At 41.7% G+C, this 8,544-nt stretch overlaps 1 protein-coding gene across 2 annotated transcripts in view; it reads left to right on the top strand.

The window, feature by feature from the left end:
- The first annotated feature begins 1,607 nt into the window (after positions 1-1,607).
- The window catches only part of daam1b (dishevelled associated activator of morphogenesis 1b), a 43,002-nt gene continuing 36,065 nt past the window's right edge, over positions 1,608-8,544 (top strand). For both annotated transcript variants that reach the window (XM_031870279.1, XM_031870281.1), the window contains exon 1: positions 1,608-1,755. The gene's annotated coding sequence lies outside the window, so the exon portion shown is untranslated. The remainder of the gene's footprint in view (positions 1,756-8,544) is intronic.

An 8,544-nucleotide genomic window follows, 5' to 3' on the forward strand; every position in this document is an offset into this window, starting at 1 on the left:
CTGATGTCTTTCAGTGTTGCATCAGCAAAACAATGTTACATTTTAGGAATTGTGAAAATATTGTGAATGTTTCTTTTTCTATAATAACACGGCCATGAATGATTTACTGAGAAGCAGCTGTGTCTTAAGACATTTTACTTGTAAAAATGGAGAAACTGGTGAGAGGATTACCAACAAAGAGACTCACATAGAGGCTGTAGTGGGCCTACTGTATCTAGTGGTCTAATGTCACCAAACAGACTGATATAGAGAAAGGATCTATTCCCTCAAAAGGTAAAGTAAGTCAACCAAAGTCAATGGGGAATTCAAAGATATTTTAGTTGTTTTTAAATCAGATGGAATATATACAGTGTAACATACCATTTTAATACAACAAACAAAGGCATTGTTTTTGTAAATGTACACTTCATGAATTCGATAGTAAAATCTTCAATCTTTATTAAAATTAGATAACCTTGAACGTTAGTATTGTGAATTGTGAGTTTATTGCTGGTGTGTCTGCATTTGGGTCTAACTACAGTCCGTGACAGAATGCATGCCATGACTGTTCTTATGGCCTTTTTGTTGGTACAGCCGTTTTTAAATACAGTTCAAACTCTTTGTAAAAAAACAAAAAAATAGGTGTTTGGCTTGTAAACTTACACTTGTGTGTATAGAATTTGGCAAGAATAAACAGCTCAAGCACACCGTGAATCAATTTACGACTCAAATTATGGAGTTTACCTTTGGGCCACCAGATGGCACCAAATTATAGTACATGAAGTAATAACTGACGCCAATCAGATGGTAAAATGTGACCCTCGCCAAGGTAAATACATGGCCTGCTGTCTTTTGTACCGTGGTGATGTGGTGCCCAAAGATCTTAATGCTGCCACTGGCACCATTAAGACCAAGCGCACCATCCAGTTTGTGGACTGGTGCTCCACTGGTTTCAAGGTTGGCATACCAGCCGCCCACTGTGGTTACTGGTGGAGACCTGGCCATGGTCCAGAGGGCCGTGTGCATGCTGAGCAGCACCACTGCTACAGCAGAGGCCTGGGTTCGGCTTGATCACAAGGTTGATCCGATGTACGCAAAGCGTGCTTTTGGTCACTGGTATGGAGGTGAGGGTACGGAGGAGGGAGGTTTCCATGAACATATATAGTACTCAGCATTTACATTTTACTTATTACTCATTTTACTTGAAATAAGTGTTATGATTTTGTAGTTTAAAAACTAAAGTATGTTTTGTTTTTACAATCTTTGGGTTGATTATAGTCATGATTACATTTGATTATCAATAGACAAGAATAGTACATTTGTAATAGAAAAAGATGATCTGCTCTACAGCCAAACAAATCTATTTTATTATCATATAACGCAAAGAAAAACTGAAAGTCTGCACAAATGACAAGGCAATAAACTGACAAAGACAAACCATCACCAATCAAATATTTACAATTGGAAATCATTCAGTTATCTTTTGTCACGTGTCTTTTAAATGCAACTGGTTATTTCTAAAGGTTCGCGAGAGGAGCGTCGCTAAACATCCTACACTACAATATCCATGAAGCACTGGGAACAAAAGGATTACGCATGCGCATTGGCTGCTCGAGTACAAACGATGACATCACGAGCAGCTCGGACCAACCAGTCTTGTTGAATTATCTCCGTGTCTGGACGCTTGTGTGTGTGTTTTCCCCTGCGGCTTCACTTTGCTGCTAACCTGATGAACTTGTGGACACGGTTGACGAGAAAGATGTTCAACGCGACGAGGTAAGCACGACGTCGGTAGGACAAAAACTCTGAAGCTTGCATCCCCACGGCGGAAACAATAGCCGAGTTAATACCGTTGTTGTTGGTGGTGGTGGCGGTGACCTCCGTACCGGTGCAGCCAGTCCACACGACAGCCGTCGTTAACGTGGGCTGTGGCGAGTTTACGGAAGTATACCCGGGTCTAACTTAGACTGGAGTCACCAGAGAAGAGTCGGGTGACATTTGCATCCCGTTTGCAAACTGTTTGGGTTTTGTCTGCACTTCCAGCGGCTTCCACTCCAGCTAAAAAAAAAAACCCCGAAATGAAGCTTTCCAGAAACGACTATATCCACACTGTGGTGCAGGGACCTCCAGGGTCCTTCAGAGGATCCTCCTGGTCCCCCACCAAAGAGAGGGACAGTTGAAGTCGTTCACTTGTGGATCCCTGTGATCATTAACGCCTCATATATTTATGTAACTTAAGGAGATCAGATCTTTTTTAAATCTTTTCTTACTTCTTAATACTGAGATATTAGCTGCAGAAGAGTGTTGTTGGCGTATCCTATATGAATGGATGTGAGGTTGATGGGGTTAATGTTGGCACGATAGGCAATGAATAAAGCTGAGAATAATAACTAAATAGTAACTATTACTAGTTTTTATGATACCAAGATGTTGGGCATTTTACAGTTATACAATGGACTTAATAGTGGTTTCGAGGGGATAAACTATGCAACTTTGGTATTGCTGTTTTGCAATTTGTTATTATAAAATACATACGGCAATATTGACATGACTGCAATAAGATAGCATTGTAATATATGTGCCAGGGCAGCTTTATCAGTGAGTCTGTAATCTGCAGGCACACAGGTCCACAAAGGCTTGATAAATTGCCTTTTAACGATTTTTTTTTTGCGTGGATTATGTTTTTGAGCTATGAATCGTGTTTATATTGAAATTCCAGGGTTGGTCATCTCTTGACATGTACTATTGTCACCCGGGATCATCATAAAGTCAGTTCCCATACAGTTGCTTGGCCCTCATAAAGGCACATTACCCTGGATGAAAGGACCGGCCTCTGGGGGGCTTCAGACATACGATACTTCACCTGTTCCCAGTTAATATTCACTTTTATCGCTCTGCTGAGAAGCGGAATGACTCAACTCGGGGAAAGCCACAAAGTTTCAGGTCAGTCACAAAAGCACAACACGGAGATTATCAGAGCGCAATCACGCTAGCTTATTCTCAATTAGACGCTTATCAGAAAAGTCTTGCATTCCCGAGAATTAAAAGGCTCTAAATCATCATCGGGGGGGCATGTACGTGCTTGTAATGGGCCGCTGCCTTGTGAGAGGGCTTACCGCTGCGGTGTGATCCGCAGACGTGTTTTCACTGTAAACATGGGAGAAACCTTACATGATGTACCGTGCTATTATTTTGTCCACAGTGGTAATGCTCAGACGGGGAGTTGGCTGGCCCTGACATTTTTTGATGGCACGTCTTGTTGACTGATGACTAGGCTTTGCTGGAACTGCATCACAGATATTGGTGCTGGTATTAGTTGACGTTGGCTTGCTAAACCAGTCACCTTTTAACAATCACAAGCACATTAAATGACACATTGCACGGGTTGTTTCCTCTGCACCGGCACAGCCTTTGGCTACAGCAACTCGCACCGACCTTGTTTCTTTGGCACCGGTTGTTTTGTTGATGTTTCAGGTCTTCGCCCTGTTGTCACAGACAACGACAGTTACTGTGCTGCTGACAGAAACAAGAGTTTGATAAAAACTGTCCTTGGGGGGGGGGGGGGGGGGGGGGGGACAGACTGCAGCATTGTAAAAGAGGAGAAACGGAGCTGACGGGCGGTCAATTGCATCTGTTGTGATGTGAGCTGCTCTGAACTGACAGCAGGCTGAGCTTTAATTGTGTTTAAGACTTTTCAAACACTCTTGTCCACCATTTTTCCACCATCCGCTGACATCAGAATATATCAGGGAAAGAGTAAAAGACAGCACCACAGGGGGGGGAAGGATGTATAGACTAATTATTCTTTCAACGGCGGATGTCATTAAGGCGTGACTGTAAAACAGCTGAGCCCCTAAGACCACCATATGTCAGCATGGTTTCTGTATGTCGATGATGCGTTGAGCCTCAGAGGGAATACTGAAAAGGTACTTCCTTATTTAAGATGTTGTGTCAGCGTTCTTTTTAGTGTCCCGATGATGTTTCTGTAAACCACGCACCGTGGAAACCTGTTTTTTGTGTGGCAATGTTAGTAAACAAAGCATGATTTTTTTTTTTTTTTACATAAATGTAAAATAAAGATGATGTACCTTATTTCTCAGGTATTTAAGTGCCAAAAACATTCCTCTGTGGATGTTTTTGTCCACAGTTCCTCAAAAGCTCCTGCAGAAATGTCCCTATATCTAGATATATATTGACTGCAGCAGAGGATTTCATCGCCACATTAGGGCTCCATCTGACAATTAATCTGCTGATTATTGTTCTCCATCAATTGTTTGGTTTTCAGACTATCTTGTGTGTTTTGTTGTTTTGCTTTAGATCCAGAATTGTCCGTTTCAGCAGCAAATGTATCAGAACTAGAAGCCATTTCCCCGTCGGACTAGTCCAGTGATGTTTACCTCGCTGAAGTGATCTCAAACTGTTTTTGGGGGAACAGTTCCTCCGGGTCGGTGTTGTGTCAGAGCTTCATGTCCTCAGATCTCTCTCTCTCTCTCTCTCTCTCTCTCTCTCTCTCTCTCTCTCTCTGCACCATGTGTCGCTCCGCTGGCCCGCCACAACAATAGGCCCGTACGACTGTTTGAATGTGCCATTCTTTGTGCGGTGTGCTTCACTTGGGCCAGACAATAGCTTCATTTAGCATCCCTTCTCTATCGAGGCCCTGCTCTGTCACCATGCCACACCCTGCCCCCCCTCCCCCCCAGCCTGGCCTGGCTTTGGGGACAGCTGGGCGCTTCGACAGACTTTTTTTTTTTTTTTTTTTTTGGGGGGGGGGGGGGGGGGGGGCGACACCCAACCCCCAACCTCACATTGTGAGGATTGCTGCTTTGTGGCCGAGCTGGACCACCTCTCAGCTTTGCTGTTTTGTAAAAAGTTGACTGAGTGTTTAAAATCCAGAGAGTCTGGGGTTTCCTGCAGTGTTTTAAATTCATTTTAATACACTTTAAAAAAAATAAGACATCAACCTTTCACGGGAAAGAACAGAGTTGCTGTTTCACAAAGGGAAAGTTATTTCCTTCTACACAAAAAGAAACACAAAATTGAGGGGTTGACAATAATAATAATAATAATAGATAAGTTTAGATATACCCAGCACTGCTTGTCCCCTCTCCAGACCGATGACTCCTGGCCTCTGGGATTGCTCAGAGGTTAAAGGGCAGCGCACCCTTCTTTCCAGCTCAGCCACTCAATGGTGGCAGGTTTTTAATTAACGGGCCTTGAGGTTGACTGCTTTCAGACCCTTTTGGTGAGTAAATGATCCATCGGGGCAAGTCATTCTCTATTTCACACATTTTCTATTAGCGATTAAAAAATGAAAAGAAGAAGCATCACAGCTTTTAGATGATGTTTAATAACTGGCTGCCGATGTTAATCAATACGTTGTGATGAATTTATAGAATCTAAAGAGTTCGGGGTGAATCCTAACCTCCGTCCACTGAACTACGGCTGTGTGATTATTAGGTGTGTTTTCACAGTCCAGCCCCATCACTGTTGTTTCTGTACAGACTCATCTTCACCAGGCAGGCTCCCTCCAGAGAAGCAAGCCTTGATCTGTTGCTTCTATTACTAGAACTGGGTGACCTATGAAAATATATTTTGGGCCAATCTGAACTTGTTGCAGTTGTGCCCTCGACAGCACAGTACAAGCTGTGCTACTTCTGGTGCCTGCAGAGATACTTTCTGTTTAAAGAGGTACCGACTCATCAGAGCTATTGTGTGTGAACTGCAGCATCACCTAGTCTCACAAATCCATCAAATAGACTATTTTAAAGCATATGATCGTATTTCTAATGATAGTACCTGACCGTTCTCGCTGTGATAGCAGGAAAACCCCAAAGCTTTCTTTATTTTCACTTGTTTTATTCTGCAGACGGTACAACAGTTCATCTGTTTTATGAAAAAGGGTTTCCTTTAGGAAATACATAAGAGCGAAGTACAGAACGAGTGAGATCTCCTTTAAATGCACTTCAATAGACGACAGCGCAACTAATGGTTTTGAGCACACTGAGCTGTAATCTTCCCCCAAAGCTAAAAAGATGAAGTTATAAATGGCGTATTCACTCAAATAAAAATCTTGGTTTAATTCCTGGTTGAGTGCCTGTTATTTGGACTGACATAATTGTCTCAGGCTGTCCAGTACGTCGCATGACAGAGGCTCTACTTGCTTTGGTTTTGTTCCTCACTGAGGTCTTTTTAATGGCGTAATGTTTTTCAGCTCCTGTGGGTTTTTTTTAATTAATAGCCTGGCTTTGCGTTTCCTGCTCAAGAGTGGCATTGGGTTGTAGCTGACAAAGTTAGAAAGTGACTGTTCTCTTGCCAGAGTGAGAGAATTACGGCAAAACCTCAGTCATTATCATGACAATGAGCGTCCAAATTAATCACGTGTGTGTCGTAGCCGCAAGATGTGGAAAGAGTGTAGCTATGCTGCGGTTCAAACAAAGGGAGCATGTGTGTCTTGTACGTGTGTGGGGGAGTCCCATAAGAGAGATGTTGGTTTGGGAGGATGGGGGGTTATGGGCCAAGTGGGATTCATGTTTCAATCCTTGCTCACCTCCATCAGCCTTTGTCTAGAACACATTGTCAATGTTAATGAGTTTACAGTCGTGGCGGTGTCTCTTGAGCTCTCTGTTTTTGTTGTTGTTGTTGTTGTTTTTTGTTTTTTTGCGGGAGACGTTCCAGCTGGTCGGATCCCAGCATTTTGTCTGACAGCAAAAAAATTTGTGCAGTCATCAAGTTCAGGCTGCTACTTGTACTTATTGTAATTACAGCTCAATCACGGAAAGCTGACGGGTGTTCAACATATCAGAGAGGAACTTATCACGCTCACCAACGCGGCTTGGTACGTTAACCGCGCGACTTAGGTAAAGTTAGAAGGATATTGACAGATTCGGACTTCCCGGTTCAATAAATAGTTAACGAAACGTTGCTGAAATACAAACGATACCTCCCTGTAACCGTAGTGAGGTAGACAACAAGCTACAACCTTAATTAAATTAAAACGGGCCGTCTTACGGACTCCTCCGAGCGTGACAATCTGCATTGGTCTCAATGAGCGGCCGGCTGCGAGACGAGTGCGCAGGGACCGTCTACAAAGTGCAATGCGGAAAATACCTACTACAACAATATTCAATAGCTTCACTGTCATGCAATGTAGTGTAACCAAAATCACTTCACACATCGATGGGCTCCTCCTTGTTGTACTACAAGTGTTATTTTGAAAAAATATGATTTAGATTAATTTTAGTGAATATTTATTGAAAATAATAATCAATAGCTTTACTGTTTAAGTGTAGCATGACCAAAATCACTTCATATATCAATGAGCTCCTTCCTGTAGTACTACAACTGTTATTTTAGTTTCACCAGACTTGTAGATGGTTATTTATAAATCAGCTCATGGCTGCCTCGTGGCATCTGCCCCTCAACCAATCAAATGATAGATGCCTAGGGTGACTAGGTCACTAACCAATCAGGAGCAACTTTCAATTAAGTTCTACCTGCAGTGATCTTTCAGTTTGTCAGTCTCCAATGCAAACCACGATGGGGAAAGACATCTTTCGATACCTAATGCGTTTGCCACATTTATTTTTCCTTTTTCACAATGTTGTTACAGCATGACAATATATGTGTATATCCTTTGTTGAAGATGAAATGAGTGAACTACTTATGATGGCTCTTATCTTGATGTATGTGGTACTATATTTTTATTCAAGACAAATACACAATACAAAACATAGGTTCACAATTGCACTAGTTTATTTATTTTATTTTATTTTATTAGTTTATTTGATAAGGGACAGTGCACACTAATAAAAACATTTCTGTAAATGCGCCAGAGTTAGCCAAGAGGCTATTTTTCATCTGTAGTCCCAAGAGGCAGATGTTGCAAAATAAACCTAAAAACAGAATGTAAGATTACATTTAAAAGGTTATACAATATTGACGCTTTACAATGCGTGCACAAATAATGAAAAAAGTGAGAATATTAATATACGTAGTGTCATCATTCAGGAGACTCTTAAACATTGTCAAGTACTAACAAGACATGCAACACAGAGGCTCTCAAATTCAACACACACAAGCAAATAAAGTAAGAGATAACTACAGGTGCATCTCAGTGAATTAGAATATCATCGAAAAGTTAATTTATTTCAGTAATTCAATTCAAAAAGTGAAACCCATATATTATATAGATTCATTACACACAGGGTGATATATTTCATGCGTTTATTTCTTTTCATTTTGATGATTATGGCGTCCAGCTAATGAAAACCCCAAATTCAGTATCTCACAAAATTAGAATATTACATAAGACCAATTAAAAAAAGGATTTTTAATACAGAAATGTTGGTCTACTGAAAAGTATGTCCATATACAGTATGCACTCAACACTTGGTCGGGGCTCCTTTTACATGAATTACTGCATCAATGCGGCGTGGCACGGTGGCGATGAGCCTGTGGCCCTGCTGAGGTGTTATGGAAGCCCAGGTTGCTTTGATAGGGGCCTTCAGCTCGTCTGCATTGTTGGGTCTGATGTCTCTCATCTTCCTCTTGACAATACCCCATAGA

This window comes from Anarrhichthys ocellatus, unplaced genomic scaffold (genome assembly GCF_004355925.1).
Source record: "Anarrhichthys ocellatus isolate YVR2014 unplaced genomic scaffold, GSC_Weel_1.0 scaffold52, whole genome shotgun sequence".
Classification (NCBI taxonomy): domain Eukaryota; kingdom Metazoa; phylum Chordata; class Actinopteri; order Perciformes; family Anarhichadidae; genus Anarrhichthys; species Anarrhichthys ocellatus.